General features: G+C 34.7%; 1 long non-coding RNA gene across 1 annotated transcript in view; it reads right to left on the bottom strand.

The window, feature by feature from the left end:
* The window catches only part of LOC111095562, an 88,008-nt gene that overhangs the window by 37,156 nt on the left and 32,864 nt on the right, over positions 1-17,988 (bottom strand). Inside the window, exons 3-4 of the long non-coding RNA XR_005358288.1 lie at positions 8,165-8,691; positions 6,132-6,177 (exon numbers count right to left, since the gene is read on the bottom strand). This is a non-coding gene — a long non-coding RNA (uncharacterized LOC111095562). The remainder of the gene's footprint in view (positions 1-6,131; positions 6,178-8,164; positions 8,692-17,988) is intronic.

Here is a 17,988-nt window from a genome sequence, read left to right on the forward strand (position 1 = left end):
ATTTGAAAGATTTTACTGGAGATTTGAAAGATGAACCTTACAAATTCTTAAGAATTCTTAGTTTTCCATATCATTTTATCTTTCTTTTCCTCTGAACTGTAGGGAATGCTAGCCATACACTGCCATGTGTTAGCAGATTGACTGGTTTTCTGAATAATTTTATTGATTAAATAATATTTTGACTTAAGTATTTATTTCAAATTTCAGCTATGGTTCTATATGCATATCATTAAAAATTACTTAGAGCGATGTAAATCTCTTTTGGTAAGGTTCTCTCCATTTACACTGATTATAATTTGTGGAAGCAAATTTCATATTGAAAATCAAAGAAATCATATCCAATGATTAATTGTGAAAACTGAACTAACATATTTTATCGTAACTGATTAAGAACTCTGCCTCTTAAAATTAGACTTAAATTTGCAGTGCTGGAAACCAATGATGAGTGAACAAAGAATTGACCCACTGCTTCTTCTATTTTTTTAATTTTCCTAAAAGTAATTAATTAGCATCATTATTGGGGAAAATTATTTTTCATACCATTTATATATGGCATGTAAAATCATATACGCTTGACATGTTTTTTTATTACAATTCTTTAGTAAAGTAAAATGGCAAGCAAAATATTTTCCAGAAATCACAGCTTAATAGCACTTGAAAACTGGAAGTCTTCAGTCTGAATTGACCCTGAATGCTCAATCCTTGGCCATTCTTGTGTGTGGTTATTTTTAAAGTTGAATTTCAGTTAAAAAATTGATCATGATGGCTTTGTGAAAGGGTAGTGGCTTAAAGCAACATAAATTTATTCTCTTATCATTCTGGAGGTCAGAAGTTTAAAATCAAAGTGTTGGCAGGGCTGTGTTCCTTCTGGAGGAAGTCTGTGCTCCTTCTGTTCCTTCTTTCTTTAGGATAATCTGTTTCCTTGCCACTCTCAGCTTCAAAAGGCCACCTGCATTCTTTGACACATGGCTCTTTTCTCCATCTTCAAAGCACATACTCCAACCTCTGGTTCCTTTGTGAAATCATCTTCTCTGTCTTTGGCTTCCCTTGCTTCCATTTAAGAGGACTTTTTGATTATCTTTTTTGATTATCCAGGTTCACCCTAGATAATCCAGGAGAATCTCCCTATCTCAAGATCTCTAACTAGATCACATGGTGGAAGCTGGAGGGCATTATGCAGCCTGCCACAGTCATTCTCTGTGGTTGTTTTCAGTTGTTTTATTAAATATTTTTATTAAATATTTTCTCATTTATGTTCTGCCTGATTCCTATGAGCACTGGAATTTACAGATCTTGATTTCCAAAAGAGTGTACTGTGTCCCCATTTTACTGAAACAGCACAAATGTAGTTAGAAATTGACTACCAGATCATAGATACAAATGGGTTTTAATAAAATATGACTTGCAATTAGCTTTATTGATGGATGCAAGACAAGAAACACATTTGATATAATACTGTTAACTCATCAAAAGGCCAACAGTTACTCAAGAACACATCTTCTTTTGCTCCCTCACCCACGTGTGGCATGGTAGGAGGGGAAAAGATCAAACACCTGTAGGCCTCACCTTGACATAAACTGCAAATTCTCAGAACACAAGTACTATACCATGTCTTTTTTTCTTGTTTTAACAGACTACCTAGTACTAAGACTATCATGATTTTGGTAATTTCCACCAAGTCTTTTGAGAGCTTTGCAAGGTAACACAATAATCTCTTCTTTTTCCTCTCTTTTCCCTCTTCTTTCTTCTATTCACCATTGTTATAACATCACCATAGTTATAATCTACAGCTATTATTTATTGAACTCTTTGTCTTTTCACTAGGCTAGATGTAAATATATGCAGTTGCCTACTACTATACCTACTTATCTACTTTACTAGAAAATAGTGAATAGTGATATCCTCTTCTATTTCTCTCAAACCTGCTTTACCTATATTCCTCCTTCTAGGTCAGAGGTAACTATATTCTTCCAGTAGCTAGGCATCCATAATTCTTCTCTTTTTGCCATTCCACAGATACAGCCTGCCAGTAAATCTTACTAGCTTGACCTTAAAAAAATTTACAAAACTCCAGAACCTGATCACCTTTACCTCTTTCAATGCTGCAACTGTATAGTAAGCCACCATTATATTCTATCTTGATTATTACAAAAGCTTCTGTATCCCTTCCATCCATCTTAGTCCATTGTCAACACAGCAATCAGGGAGGTCCTAGATGATCATAATGTCCAAACATATTTCCCTGTCTCAAACCCATTATGGTATTCTACTATTCTCAAAATAAAAGAAAAGGTAGGTTTTACAGTGTTATGCAAGATCTGACTCTGCTTTCTTCCTTGGCGTCATCTGCTATATCTCTCTTCTTTGTCCCAGTTGCACTGGCCTCTTTGATGTTGCCAGAACACTGTCAAACATGTTCTTACTTCAGGACCTTAGCACTTGTTCTCTGCAATGCTCTACTCCTGTTAGTTATACGACTTATTCCCTCTCTGTTATGAGCTGAATTGTGTCCTCCAAAAATGTATATGTTTACATCCCAATCTCCAGTACCTCAAAATATAACCATATTCAGAGAATATATCATTAAAGAAAGAACTGATTACAATTTTCAGAGGGTTTTTTTTTTAGAGGCCATTAGGATTGGGCCCTAATTTAATATGACTGATGTCCTTAAAAGTAGAGTAAGAGACACTAGGAATATGTGTAACATGCATACACAGAGAGAAGACCTTGTGAGGACACAGCAAGAAGCTGGCCATCTGCAAGCCAAGGAGAAAATACTCAGGAGAAATCAAACCTGATAACCCCTTGATCTTAGATGCTCCAGAACTGTAAAAAAATAATCCTTTGTTGTTTAAGGTACGAATCTGTGGTATTTTGTTTTGGAAGCTCTAGAAAAATAATACTCTCCCTTTCACTAGGTCTCTGATTAAAAGCCATATTCTCTGTGTAACCTTACCTAAAATTTCCTATGTACACAGATCCCTTATATCCCATTTCCTGCTTTATTTTCCTTTTATCACACATGCAACAAAATACAAATTGCATTTCCTTATCTTGTTTATTGTTTATCTTCTCTATTTCATGAGGTCAATGAAGATTTTGGCCTTTAATTTATTTATTTTCTAGGTTTTATATTACTATCTCCCTGGAATCTAGAATAGCATTCTTCACAGAATAAGACCTCAGAGATGCAGTAACTGGGCTGCATGTTTACAGAAATGTAAGAACCAGTAGAAAAGAAAAAAACACAAAATAACTGAAATCCATGTCATAAGAGTAGAAATAGAGGATATAACCTTGGTCTTTAATCTTTTATTGACTATTCTCCAGATGATCCCGTTCTAGAAAGAAAGAGAAAATAAGCAGATACTTAGAATATGGAGTGATGAGAAGTATGAAGGAAGTAAGACTAGGATGAAGTGGGTTTGTCGAAGGCGACATGTTGGTACATATAGTGAAATATTAGGAAAGTTAAAAAGGCTCCCTGGAGGAGGACTTTCTAAGAGTATGAAAACCTATTTCGGAAAGAAAATTATTAGGTATCGCCCTAGGGCCTTATGTTTCAACTTTTATGTGCTTTTCTTTTCTTTTTTTTTCAATATATAAAAGTAGAAAGACAAAAATATCACAGAAAATCTATTTTAGGAGCTAGATAGGGCAGAAAATGCTCCATTAGCCTTAGAGTGCTCAAGAACTGTTCAAATGCATCTAGATCTGGAGGGTCTTTTTGGCTTAGCTCTGTCACTTACTTGCCATTTGATTTGGAAAAAAAATTGACTTGTGGTAAAATGTGTATCTTAACCATTTTTATGTATACAGTTCAGCAGTATTAAGTATATTAATATATAATATACTGTATAATATATTAATATATTGTACAGCTAACCACCATCTGTTTCTAGAACCCTCTTTATCTTGCAAAACTGAAACTTTATACCCATTAAACCATGATTCCTCATTTTCTCCCACCTCTAGTCTTTGGTAACTACCATTATACCTTCTGTGTCTATGAATTTTATGAATTCATACTCTAGGAAATTCATATAGGTAGAATCCTACAGTATTTGTTCTTTTGTGACTGGCTTATTTCACTTAGCATAGTGCCCTCAAGTTTCATCTTGATGTGTGTGTATATATATATATAGCATATATATATATATATATATATATATATATATATATATATAGAATTCTCTTCCTTTTTTATGGCTATGTATTATGTATACGCACATTTATCTGTTCATCTGTTGATGGTCACTTGGGTTGCTTCCACCTCTTGGCTATTATGAATAATGCTGCCATGAACAGGAAGTTACAAATATCTCTCTGAGGCCCTGCTTTTAATTCTTTCAGGTATATTCCCAGAAGTGGAATTTCTGGATCATATGGTAATTCAATTTTTAACTTTTTAGGGAATCATCAACCACAGGGGTTGCAACATCTTACATTCCCACCAACAGTGCACAAATGTTCCAATCTCTCTACAGCTTCACCAAGATTTGCTGTTTTCTGTTTTTCTTTTCTTTCCTCTTCTTTTCCTTTTCTTCTTTCTTTCTTTCCTTCTTTTTCTTTCTTTCTTTCTCTCTTAAGTAAGTATGAGGTCATTTGAATGTGAATCTAAATTGTCTAAATTTCTGTTTCTTGTCTGAATTGTCTAAATTTTTGTCTCCTGATTCATGTTCAGTGTGAAATTTGTTTGAATGATCTAAAAAGATGTAATACTAGTAAATACATGTGAAATTCCTTTGTAAAACTTAAAGATTTATTTTGTTCTCGTACTTCTTTGGATCTTCTAGAATTCTTATATGTCTGGGCTTTTCCTAAAAAAACAAACAAACAAAAAAACTACCAAAGTAGACTTATAATTGAATATATAAATAACCAAAGAAAAATGGAAAGAGTCAGTCATTTTCCCCTTCCACTCCCTGCCCTTTTCTTACAAACACAAGTGTGAAATTTTATAAATTTCAAGGAATCATAACTTAACAGCTATTTAAATGATTCAGAATATAGGAAAGCCCCCTTTTTTCCCCATCTTATTCTGAAATGCTAACAAGACCCTAAAACAAAAACAAAGATACTATAATCACAAGAAACTAATATCATTTGAAAACTGAAGCAAAGAAACCATTAGCAAAATGAAATGGCAGTATATTTAAAGGATACTTAACTATTATTCCAAGATGTCAAATCTGTTAGTGAAGTATATTACACTAATAGAAGAGGGAAAAATAACTCTTCCAAAGTTGAAAAGGCATGTAATAAAATTTACTGTCACTTCATGACTAAAATAATAAGCATTCTTTGGAAATTGGGCAGATGGTACCCATCAAAAATAAAAAGTATTTTTGACTAAGTTCAAACTTTTATAGCTTCCCTGTAGTCTATAAATTATTAGATTATATAAAAATTAGGACAATAAGGACTCACATTTAGATGTAGAAACAGGATTATGCCCTTTACCTGGATTATCTCATTTAATCCTCACAAAATCACAGAACCTGGAGGGCTATTATTGTTTCATTTTTCCAGGTAAACAAATTCGATACTCAAAGCAATTAAACATACTCAGAGTCACAGAACTAGTATTAGCTGATAGACCATCAAATAGAAGCCCCCGTCCTTAGAATTAAGCAGGCCAGAGAAAGACTTCTAATTTCATACCAATTTCGATACTGTATCACTAATAATTACATAGAATACTGTCCCTGAATTCTGCAGCCATTTTTGCAATGGCACTCCCATTAAAAACCTTAGATGAATGTTCCTGTAAAATTGAGTTCCACTTACTCTTTGATACCATCTGTGATCATATCAGGAGGTGTTAATTGTTCTTTTGTTAATATCCAAACTAATCCTATTAAGGCTAACAGTGGGAGTGTGGCCTACTACAATTTAGTAGGAAGGTCCAGAACATAAAAAGAGATCTGGTATCCATTTACGCCTCTAAATAATACACTTTTTAACTGCAATGAAGTGGTCAATTCCCCAAAGACATTCTAAGCATCTGCCTGAAGTGTTAAATGAGTTAGTTCCCCTATCAAACCAATTAGAATAGACAAATTAACTGGAAAGGAAATTCATTGTATAATATTATGTACAATTTACTGGCTTAAATAAAACCCTACCTGTAAGATAAGAGAGGCTTCTCTTCTGTGTAGAAAGATGGAATTTCTGTTGGTTAAACATGGCATACACCAATTAGGAAAAATAAAAGTTAATTGTATTCATTCAAAGACCTCTCTAGGCATTTGTAAGCAATAGACTTGAACCTTTCCCTTTATGTTTTCTTGGAGGCCGAAAGAAAATCCAGGGAATAAGCTTTTATAAGGCTTTTAAAAGAGGACATATACTTTACTTCCTTTTGCTAGACTGATAAAAGCTTGCCAAAAAGAGGATTTGGGAATCAAAATATCAAATTTGGCAATTTAGCTTGAATTATAAAGTAATCCTTTTTACAATTTTTACGCAATTGAAAATAACATATATCTATATGTACCTATGGGAATTTGTGAGTATAAAGAGTATAAGCAGCAAATTTTAATATACATTATGTAATTCATACTTTGTATTTATGCTAAAATTAGGTTCATTAAATAAATGGGGATTACATTTATTAGAAATGCACTGCTACCAAGTTAAACTATCATTAGAGCCTAGCAAATTGACCAGAGAGCTAATCATTTGTTTTGCTGATCTCTCTTTTGATGTGCTAAGAGCCCCTAATAAGGATAGTTAAAGCATTAAGCTGAGAACTCAAGTGTGAAAACTAACATTATCTCCTAATTTGATGATAGACATTAATTGTGGCTTATATTTCACTGTTAATGATTGAGAGAAATTTCCACATCTGCATAGCTTTTTAGTTGCCCACATAGTAGTCCTCTAAATTACACCCCAATGAAAGTTGAGTAGAAAGTAGCTACACATCTAAGGCGTGATTCTGGAGACCCGGGATGGAGTCCCATGTCGGGCTCCCTGCATGGAGCCTGCTTCTCCCTCTGCCTATGTCTTTGCCTCTCTGTGTCTCTCATGAATAAATAATAAAATCTTAAAAAGAGAAAAAATATAGGATAGACTTTTAAAAAGTTCTTCTATTTATATTTAAATGCCTGCAACAGATTGCATACAGATCTGTTTGTTTGGGTTGTCTTCTAGAAAAGAAGGCCACATGCTCACAAATAAGCAAAAACACCATATTACCTAGGGAACAGGGAAGGTTTGAATTGTTAAAGCTTAAGTGTGAGCAAACATTTTTTTTTCCATTCTCCCAAATGTATTCACAAAGGTAAGTAATCATATTCATTGCATTATTATTATTTTTTTATCTTAGAATTAAGTTCAGAATGTTGTCCTGATGCATTTCCAATACTAGGAGTACATATGTTCACACACACACACATGCTCACACATTCCTCCATGTGTATATACCCACATAAACCCCATCTCTACATTCATGCCCACATATTCTTTCTTGCTATGCAATCCATTCCATTCTTGAGCTAGGATAGCAATAGAAACATGCATCTGCTTTTTAAAATCCCTACATTCCATATAGGTCAAAATACTAATTAACTTCCTTCAGCAATCTATATATTCTTAGACATATAAAATGGGTATTTTTGTCAATTTACTGCCTTTTTGCAGTATGCAAACTGAAGCAGAGCTCACATAATCAATTTCTTTTATTCTATCCACTTTCAGTGAATATGTGAATGTATCCTATAATTTCTAGAAGTCTTTATAATCTTAGTAATATTCTTCATAATATTAGACTATTTCTTATATTATTTTAAAAATAAGTTTCATGAAGACTTTATATTAAACCTGAATTACTCTCAAAAGTAAATAGGAAACATTGTTTGGGACATCACTATTGAAATTCTATAATTTTGATTTTTCTGTAACATTTTCAAAATATCAATATCATTGTATTCATTCCTTTTAATACTCATTATATCTACAATCTATTATGTGTCAGATACTTTGCTTGATTCTAGGCATACAAATATGAAGAAAGTTTTCTCTGTTTTAACAGAGCTATAAGCTCCACTGAATGAAGTGGACTAATTTTAAATACCATTTATTAAAATAGGAGGACCATGGATAAGGACATGAAAATGTGAAGACCTACAAGATAGCTCTACAATTGACTGATTACCTTCTGAGCACAAGGAAATGCTGGAATGATGAATGTTAGAAAAGTTAAAGCTAAAAAAAAATTTTAAATAAAAAAATAAAAAGTTGAAGCAGACCTTCAAAGACACAGTCTAAACTGGAATCCAGAGTCCTTTGCAATTGTTTGTGATAGATCTAACTAGTACAATTTTCTAGAGTCTCTTACCCATATTCAAGCAAGCTGAAAGCATATATGTGAGTATGTGTATGTGTTCATTATTATTTAGATTGCATTTTGGGATTTTAGTTGTTACGATAAAGCAAATGCTTTGTGTTAAACAAATGTTCATTAGGATAGCTAATACCTGTACACATTGTATAATACCCTATATGAAAGTGTTTATTTAAGCGAATTTTGAGGCAGTAGCAACTCCTTCCAATTTCTCTTGGCTCTGATATGAGGTCTTTTCATAGAACATTCCTGAAGACATTAAGGGGGCTAAAAAGCATTTGACTTAGGTTTTCTTAGTTGGCGTTCCTATGTAGCTGATGGTAACCATAATTCTGGCTCTGAAAAAGAAACAGTGAAGAAAAGAATAGAATATGACTTACTGAGTGCATAGAAAGAAAACAATTTTTATATTAGTTAAACGATATGACAAATGTACAAGTTCCTTTCTAAGAGTGAAGATATTATAGTTATAGAAAAGATGGTAAGAAAGTGCTGAGAATCTGGAGTCTACAATAGTTTTTACTCTGATTCCCTTTACAAGAATGGATTATTTTAAAGATTATTTTAATGAATCTTTTAGTGTACATTAAATTATTAAAATCTAACACATAATATTTTTATGGTACAAAATAGGGATTCATAAGTACAACAGTAATATTTCCCTTAACACATGAATCTGGTTGATTTTCCCAAATTGAGCCCCTCACAGAATGAATACTAATGTCATATTCAGTATGACACTATCAGTGCTCTTGAAATTAAGGAATTCTTTATCTTTAGCCTTAACATCTCCCATATACCTCAAAGCACCCCTTGATGAAAGGCTCAATTTACAATTTTGTAAGCCTAATTTAAATGTGTTTTATTTTGTTGTTGTGTTCTATTGACATAGATAATAGCTGATTACAGAGCACATATGTGCTAGTGTGCATATAATTTTATGGAATTATAAGAATATTGATTCTGCATTATTGATTGAGATAACAGGTAAGAGATCTTTTTATGTGTGTTTCTCATAAAATCATACTCATTTAAACTGCTTTGATTATATATCCTGAAGATTAGCTAATGTCATAGTATATTTTTCTAAATCATGATTTTAGATAGTTGTACAGTATTTCAGCATATAAATATAACATAATTTATTTATTCAATTCTCTAAATTTTTAGATTACCTTTCAGATTTTTTGGATTTCATTCTTATAAATAATGATATAATGAACATCTTTACATATAAATTTCTTGTACGCATCTGATTATTTTATTAAGTTAAGGAACTATATTTAAAGGTAAGAACATTTGGATAGCAAAATGATTCTTGTCAAATAGCTCTCCAATATGGTTGTGCAAGTACAAGCACAATGTAGAAGTACACCAAATCTAGGTTATTGTGTTTTCCATACTTTTATTAACAATATGTATTAAAAGCAAACTCGTACAACCACTGTTGAAAACAGTATGAAAGTCCCTCAAAAAGTTAAAAACAGAGGGGCATCTGAGAGGTTCAGTCAATCAAATGACTCTTGGTTTTGGCTCGGATCACAATCTCAGAGTCCTAGGATTAAGACCTTTGTCAGCTTCTGGCTCAGTGCAGTTTCCTTGTCCCTCTCCCTCTGCTCCTCCCCTCGTGCTCTCTCAAATAAATAAATAAATAAATAAGTAAATAATTTTTTAAAATATTAAAAATAAAACTACCCTAAGGTCTAATAATCACACTACAGGGTATTTACCCCAAATTACAAAAACACTAACTCAAAAGGACACATGCACCTCTGTATTTATAATAGTATTATTCACAATAGCCAAGTTATAGGAGCAACCCCAACTTTGGTTAATAGATGAATAGATAAAGATATGGTATATACACACACACACACACACACACACAATGGAATATTACTCAGCTATAAAAAGAATGAAATCTTGCCATTTGCAACATTGGGAGCTAGAGAGTATAATGCTAAGTGAAATAAGTCAGACAGAAAAAAACAAATACCATATGATTTCACTCATAGGTCGAATTAAGAAAAAAAATAAGCAAAGGGATAAAAAGACTGAGAAAGACAAACCAAGAAACAGACTCTTAACTATAGAGAACAAACTGAATGTTACCAGAGGGGAGGAGGATGGGGGGATGGGTGAAAAAGGTGATGTTGATAAAGGAGCGCACTTGTGATGAGCACCAGGTATCGTACAGAACTGTTCAAACACTATATTATATTCTAAATCTAACATAACACTGTATGTTAACTTTACTGGAATTAAAATAAAGTAAAATAAAACAATAGGTATTAACATTTATAATTATCAGTACGACAAGCAAAAGGTATAACTTTTAAATTATGCATTTTTTCAGCTCTAAAAATGTTGATAACTTTTTTATTTTTTGTGTGTTCTTTCACATCTTTACTTTGGGGTAGTTTTATCTTTTCACAATGTTCCTTAATTTGGAGGCACTAAATAACAAAATGGAAAAAGGAGACACTTTTACAAGTCAGGGAGAAATATATATTCTTCCAATTTACTATATGTATGTATTTGGGCTCACTGCAAGCATTCAATAAATTGCTGTCAATTTTTGGCCTTAAATGAAAACTTTAACACCTTTATCAAGTGATAATTAATAGCTGTAGGTCCAAACCTAATTCTAGTAAAATACTTACCACAGATTAAGCAATAAACATAGAGTTCATCTAAATGTAATTGAAACCACATATTTCTATGTATCTTTCAAAAGTACCTGAAGATATTATTTATAAAGCAAGATTAAATGTAGAATTAAATGACATTATTTAAATTAAAAAACATTTCCATTTTAACAAATATTTTCTTTCCTCTGAGAATAGAAGTGGCCATTTTAGCTTACTCATTGTGTGTTAAGAAAGAAGCTCATATCTGAGGGACACCTGGGTGTCTCAGCAGTTGAGTGTCTGCCTTTGGCTCAGGGCATGATCTTAGGATATGGGATCAAGTACCACGTCAGGCTCTTTGCAGGGAGCCTGCTTCTCCCTCGGCCTATGTCTCTGCCTCTCTCTCTCTCTCTCTGTGTATCTATCTCTCATGAATAAAATAAATAAAATCTTAAAAAAAAAGAAGCCCATATTAGAAGGAGAAAATTAATCTGTTAGAATATAGATTACATGATGCATTTCAAGTAAAGATATGACCTCTGAGTTTTACTCCAAGGATGGATGAGAAACCACTGAATGGTATTAACCATCCAGAGGATTCACATTAGCTGACTGGACTTTGGAAAGATCATACTCTGATCCCTGTCAGGAGAGTAGATTGTCAGGCTAAGTGAAAGCTGAGAGATAGTTTAAGAACTTACTACTAATGTCCAGAGAGAAATAGCAATAGAAATAAATAGCAATAACTTGGACCAGGATGGCAGCACTAGAAAAGGAAGAGGAGAGAAGTAAATATCTTAGTCCTAGTCAATCAGTCTTGTTGATGGGTTAAACATAATAGGAGAGAACTTCACAACAACTCCTATACATTTTTGGCTTAGCACTGATGATGTCATTTATGAAGATAGAAAAGACTCAGGAAAAAGTGAGTATGGAAGTGTGAATAGGTGTAGGTTAAGTGCTCATTTCCAAGAAGAAACAAAAATGGCTGTTGAGTTATTCTGAGTGCAAAGTCAGACACTATGATTCCAATAATATGGCAGATCTAAACAGGAATTTATAAATATTATCTTATATGGAAACAGGGTCTTTGCAGGTGTGGTTTAATTAAGAATTTTGTGGGGTGCCTGGGTGCTGCACTTGGTTAAGCATTCCACTCTTAGTTTCAGCTCAGGTTATGATCTCAGGATCCTGGGATATAGGCCCCCTTCAGGCTCTATGCTAGGCATGGAGTCTGCTTGGGATTCTCTCTCCCTCTCTCTCTGCCTCTCCTGATCATGCTCTCTCTCTAAAATAAATACATAATTTTTTTTTTAATTTTGTGATGGGGAGATTTTAAATCATATATATCCTTAGGAAGGGGTAGGGGACAGAGGGAGATTACACATACATAGAAAGGAGAGGTGATGTGAAGATGGAGCTGACAGAGATTGAAAAGTGTTGGTCTTGGAGAGTAATGTGGCCACAATCAAGGAATGTCAGTAGTCATCAAAAGCAGAAAGAATTAAGGAAAAGATTCACCCCAAGAGCCTCCAGGGAGTATGGTCATGCTCACAGCTGGATTTCAGTCCAGTGATAATGATTTCAGACTTCCGGCCTTCAGAACAGTTAGAGAATAAATTCCTGTTGCTTTAAAGTCATTGAAATGTGTTGTAATTGGTTATATCAGGCACAGGAAACAGAAACAGATTTTGATACTGAGAGTAGGGTGCTGCTGTAACAAATTCCTGAAAATAGGGAAGTGCCTTTGAGATCGAGTAATGGGTATAGGCTGGGATAATTTTAAGATACATGATAGAAAAAGCCTAGATTGCTTTGAACTAACTTTTGGTAGAATTATGGATGTTTAAGGCACTTTTAGTAAGGGCTCAAAAGAAAATTAAGCACATGTTATTGAAAATTGGAGGAAAGATGATCCTTATTACATAGCATCAGAAAGTCTAGCAGAAGTATGCCCTATCATATAGAAAGCAGAACTTATAAGCAATTAACTTGAATATTTTGCTGAGATGTCCTAGCTAAGTGTTTAAGCGTAGCCTCATTTCTTCTTATGGCTTATAGAAAATGTCAGGGAACAAGGAAAACTCAGGTAAGAAAGTAATAAGCAAAAATAAACCAGGGGTTTGATTTGGGAAATTCTCAGCCTCTTCTGATTGTAAAAGATTCTAAAATTATGAGATTTACTGTGAGGAAAATGAACTCTGAATATAAAGCTATGGGTATTGCTGGGCAACCATTGGCCACCGCCTCAAAACAATCAAAAGTTCAGAGTAGTCTCTCACAGAGGGCTCTTAAAGAGCATAAGCATGTGACTCATGGACCAATTCAATCATTTCAGCAGAAGCCACAAATAAAGATGGGATTATCCAGAAAAGATATATGGAGGGCTCTTGTCTATTGCTGGAAGTCCCTGTGACATAGAGGATCCTAGAGACCTACAAGATTTGAGAAATATTTACCAGCAGGAAACACTGCCATCTTTGCCTGAAAGCGACAAAGAGAAGATAACATGAAGGAAATTCAACTCCAGATATAAAACCAGAGATCCAAATGCCAGAGCCATGGGTATGAGTAAAGGCTAAATCTATGTATGCAGAGGCCAGAGTCGTGGGCCAAAAGGCAGAGCCTCAAAACACAGAAGATTATTCTTAGCCCTTGAAATCTAATGAACACTGCCTGTTTGGATCCTGAAATTGCTTTGGAGCTAGTGACTCATTTTTCCTTCAGTTTTACCCCTTTGGGATTGGGAATGTAGATAGCTGTTATTCTAGGCCTGCCCTACCACTGTACTTGAGAAATGGATAAGTTGATTCCTAGTTTCACAGATCTAGAAATTGAGAGGAATTTTGCCCCAGAATGGATCATATCTGGACTCTAATTCATTTCTAAATCAGATTATTTAGATGATGCATTTTAAGGCTTTTGAGTTCATAATATTTAGAAGAGATTTTACACTTGAGATGATCTTTCATGACTTGAGGCTTCTAAAAATGTTGGGATAGGATGGATATATTTGCATGTGGGATGAATTTGAACCTTTGTAGACCAGATGGTAGACTATGGTAGGCTAAATAATGTCCTCATCCAAAAGATAGCCATATCCTAATTCCTGGTGTCGTAAATGCTACCTTTTATAGCAAAAAGGGACTTTTGAGATTTAAGTAAATTAATTAATGGAGAAATTATTCTGGAGTTTCCATAATGGTCCTTCAGTGTAATCACAAGTGTTCTTATAAAAGAAAGACAGAGATGGGCAGCCCGGGTGGCTCAGCGGTTTGGCATCTGCCTTCAGCCCAGGGTATGATCCTGGAGACCCCGGATCAAGTCTCACATCAAGTTCCCTGCATGGAGCCTGCTTCTCACTCTGCCTGTGTCTCTGCCTCTCTCTCTCTCTCTCTCTCTCTCCTCACTCTCTCTCTCTCTCTCTGTGTCTCTCATGAATAAATAAATAAAATCTTAAAAAAAGAGAGAGAGACAGAGACAGAGATAAACTGGAGACTTAAGAGAGGAGGGGATCCCTGGGTGGTGCAGCGGTTTGGTGCCTGCGTTTGGCGCAGGGCGCGATCCTGGAGACCCGGGATCGAGTCCCACCTCGGGCTCCCGGTGCATGGAGCCTGCTTCTCCCTCTGCCTGTGTCTCTGCCTCTCTCTCTGTGACTATCATAAACAAATAAATTAATTAATTAAAAAAAAAAAAGAGAGAGAGGAGACAATGTGACCATGGAGCAGAAATTAGAATGATGTAGCCACAAGAAAAGGAATGTTAACCATTAGTGGAAAATTGAAAAGGAGGAAACAAATTTTTCCCTACAGCTTCCAGTGGGAGGTGGCCCTGCTAAGATCTTGATTTCATCCCAGCAATACTAATTTTGAATTTTCTGACTTTCAAAACTGTGAAAGAATAAATCATTGATTTCAGCCACCCACTTGGTGGTTGAGAAATTAGGAGGAAAGTTTTTGGTTTTTTGTTTGTTTGTTTGTTTGTGTGTGTGTGTGTGTGTGTGTGTTTAATAGAAATTAGGGAATAGAAGTCTTAGATTATCTGACAAATGAACACAAATTATTTACTCATGCTACTCTTCCTTCTTGCTTTCTATCATAATTCCAACAAATGTTTTGGTAGATGCCATCTGAAAAAGGGTTTTATTTGCCCCACGGAAGTTAACTGCAGCATTTAAAAGAAATATAACTCTATACTCAAATTTCTAAAGTAATATCAAATATAAATTTGATCACATTGTGACTACTTCTCTCCAGGTAAATAATTCTCAGTCTTCTATATAAAAGGATACATTTAGTCAAAGGAATTTGTTTGAATGAGACACAATCAATTCATCATAACAGCAAACTAATGTGCTAAAAAAAAAAAAAAAGGCAATGTGTTTATGACTGGCACATCCACCCACTGGCATAGGAAGAAGTCTTGAAGTTGGTCAAATCATCATTTAAGTCATTTGGCTGACTGGCTAGACCCAAATTCCAGTAAACACATCCTTGGACTCCGTGCATAAGGCTTTAAAGACTTCCACTCCTGCTGGGAAAGCTGCAGGTCATTACCACATAAAACTGCCTCTGCTGTTACATATTTCAAATTAGTATTTTTTCTTCTCTCCCCTCCATCCGTTTCCAGACTATTGGTGCCCTTCCCACTGTGCATAAAATTAAGCATTAGATGGTTGCTTAGTAATCATGATGTGGTTTGTTTGTTTATTTTTGGAAGTGCATATAGGGGGTGCTTTTACAATTATCTTTATTCTCTGTAATTAATTTCCAGAGCATTAAATGTAAATTAGCCCTCTGTGTGAAGAGTCAATGCTATCACCTAAGCATGGAAAGAGGTTCAAATTTCCCAACTATGGGGAGAATTTTCTCTATCTCATTCTATTAACTCATTGTGGAGAGAAACACTAATGTTAAAAAAGAGAAAAGGAAAATTTTATGAAGGGAATCTTGCTTTCTCGGGCTTCATCTCTTCCCAAACTCATAATTGCTTTCTATAGCTTGTGGTGAATCCTTGGAGGACCAGCACAGGATGTTGCAGTACAAAGTAAGCTAAGATCCACATTTCCAATAGGTCAGAAAGCCCTAGCTTGATGACTATTAACCTCAGTGGTCAGTTTATTCAGAGCAGAGCATGGAGCAATTTCAAATGCACAATGAGCTCAGGTGCCTGAATGTGCTTAGAATTTCTTTGGCATTTTAAGGCCGACTTTAGCAATTTCCACATGAAATCCACATAGTAGAACATTATTGGAAAAGCAATGTGAAAATTTTAGTCACTATGCTGCCCTTTCCTTTAGGATGAACTGATGTGAATCACACACATTTAGTATGATTAATGTACAACATATCTTGTTGGAATATGTCATGTCACATACAAGTTTCTGTGGTAATCTTTTTGTTTTAATCACCATATTTCTTTTTTTTTTTTAAAGATTTTATTTATTTATTTATGATAGACACATACACAGAGAGAGACAGAGAGAGGCAGGGACACAGGCAGAGGGAGAAGCAGGCTCCATGCAGGGAACTTGATGTGGGATTCGATCCCGAGACTCCAGGATCACGCCCTGGGGCAAAGGCAGGCGCTAACCCATTGAGCCACCCAGGGATCCCCCTAATCACTGTATTTCTGAATCTAAAATGGAACTGTCTACAGGAAGAATCCAAATTAGTTACTCCCCCACGTTTTTCTCTTGTCAATATACCAAATATGTTACTAAAATGTATATTTAGAAGAAGAGATAGCCTTAAATAATGTGAACATTTAAAGCCCACATTTTTTTGCATTAGTCATGCGGCTAAGAGAACTCTTTGGTCTTGCTGGTAAACAAGTGTCAGCCTTACAATCCCAGGACCAGTTTCATAAAAGTATGTCACTCAAATGCTGTATTTATTTTACAGATATTTCTAATTCTATTCTAAGTGTTTTGTAACATTTTGATGCACAAATCAATACTGGAGTTCTGATAGAAGCTTATGGAAAAGAATCTTGTATCAATTCTCTGCCTTTTTACTTTGTTTTTACCTTTATCTGAATACATTTCAATTATAAAAATAACAGTAGGCCTATGGGGTGCCTGGGTGGCTCAGCAGTTGAGGATCTGCCTTTGGCTCAGGTCGTGATCCTAGGGTCTTGGGATTGAGTCCCACATCGAGCTCCCTGCAGGGAACCTGCTTGTCTCTCTGCCTGTGTCTCTGCCCCTCTCTGTGTGTCTCTCATGAATAAATAAATGAAATCTTAAAAAAAAAAATAATAGTAGGCCTAAAAATACAGCAAACATTACAAGTAAAAGATGACCTCTTTGTTTCCATGCATGCTTCTTCAAAATTCAGGTATATTGAGAGACAAGGTAGAAAGTGACTAATGAACTATAAAATATAGATTTCATATCTCTAGTTTGAAATGTGTTAAGATCTTATGTTCTGGATTGCAATATACTAGGATCCCTGTCCTGCGACTTGCTGACTATGTGTCATCAGGGCAATCATTTAACTTTCATAAACCTCAGTTACTTCATTCATTAGTAAAAGAGAAAGACAGTTATCTACTCCTCGGGTGGTTGTGAGGATTTATATTATGTGCTGTCTGGTACATAATAACTGAATAATTGATATCAGCCATTAACACTGATTTTCCATGGTACCTAGATAACTCTTGCATATGTTAAATTTAGATGTCACCTTAGAAATCATTTAGAACAGGAGACACAAGCCCAAATGTCTCTGAAGCCCAAGTGCGTAACATAAAAAGTAAAACAACTAGTGTGCAAAACAGACTGCCTGTTCTATCTAAAAATTAAAATACTCCCAACTCCCCCCTTCACCTTTATCCTCCTCCTCTAATATACATTGGTTAAAGAGAATACACAAAAAAGCCAAATTAGCCAACGGCTATTGGTATAGAGTCCCTGATTTAATTTCAACCCTCTCATCTCACAGAGCATAAAATGGAGACATAGATAGATGGTCTTCCCCAAATCTGTATGTTTAATTAATGGCAAGA

This window comes from Canis lupus, chromosome 4 (assembly GCF_011100685.1).
Source record: "Canis lupus familiaris isolate Mischka breed German Shepherd chromosome 4, alternate assembly UU_Cfam_GSD_1.0, whole genome shotgun sequence".
Classification (NCBI taxonomy): domain Eukaryota; kingdom Metazoa; phylum Chordata; class Mammalia; order Carnivora; family Canidae; genus Canis; species Canis lupus.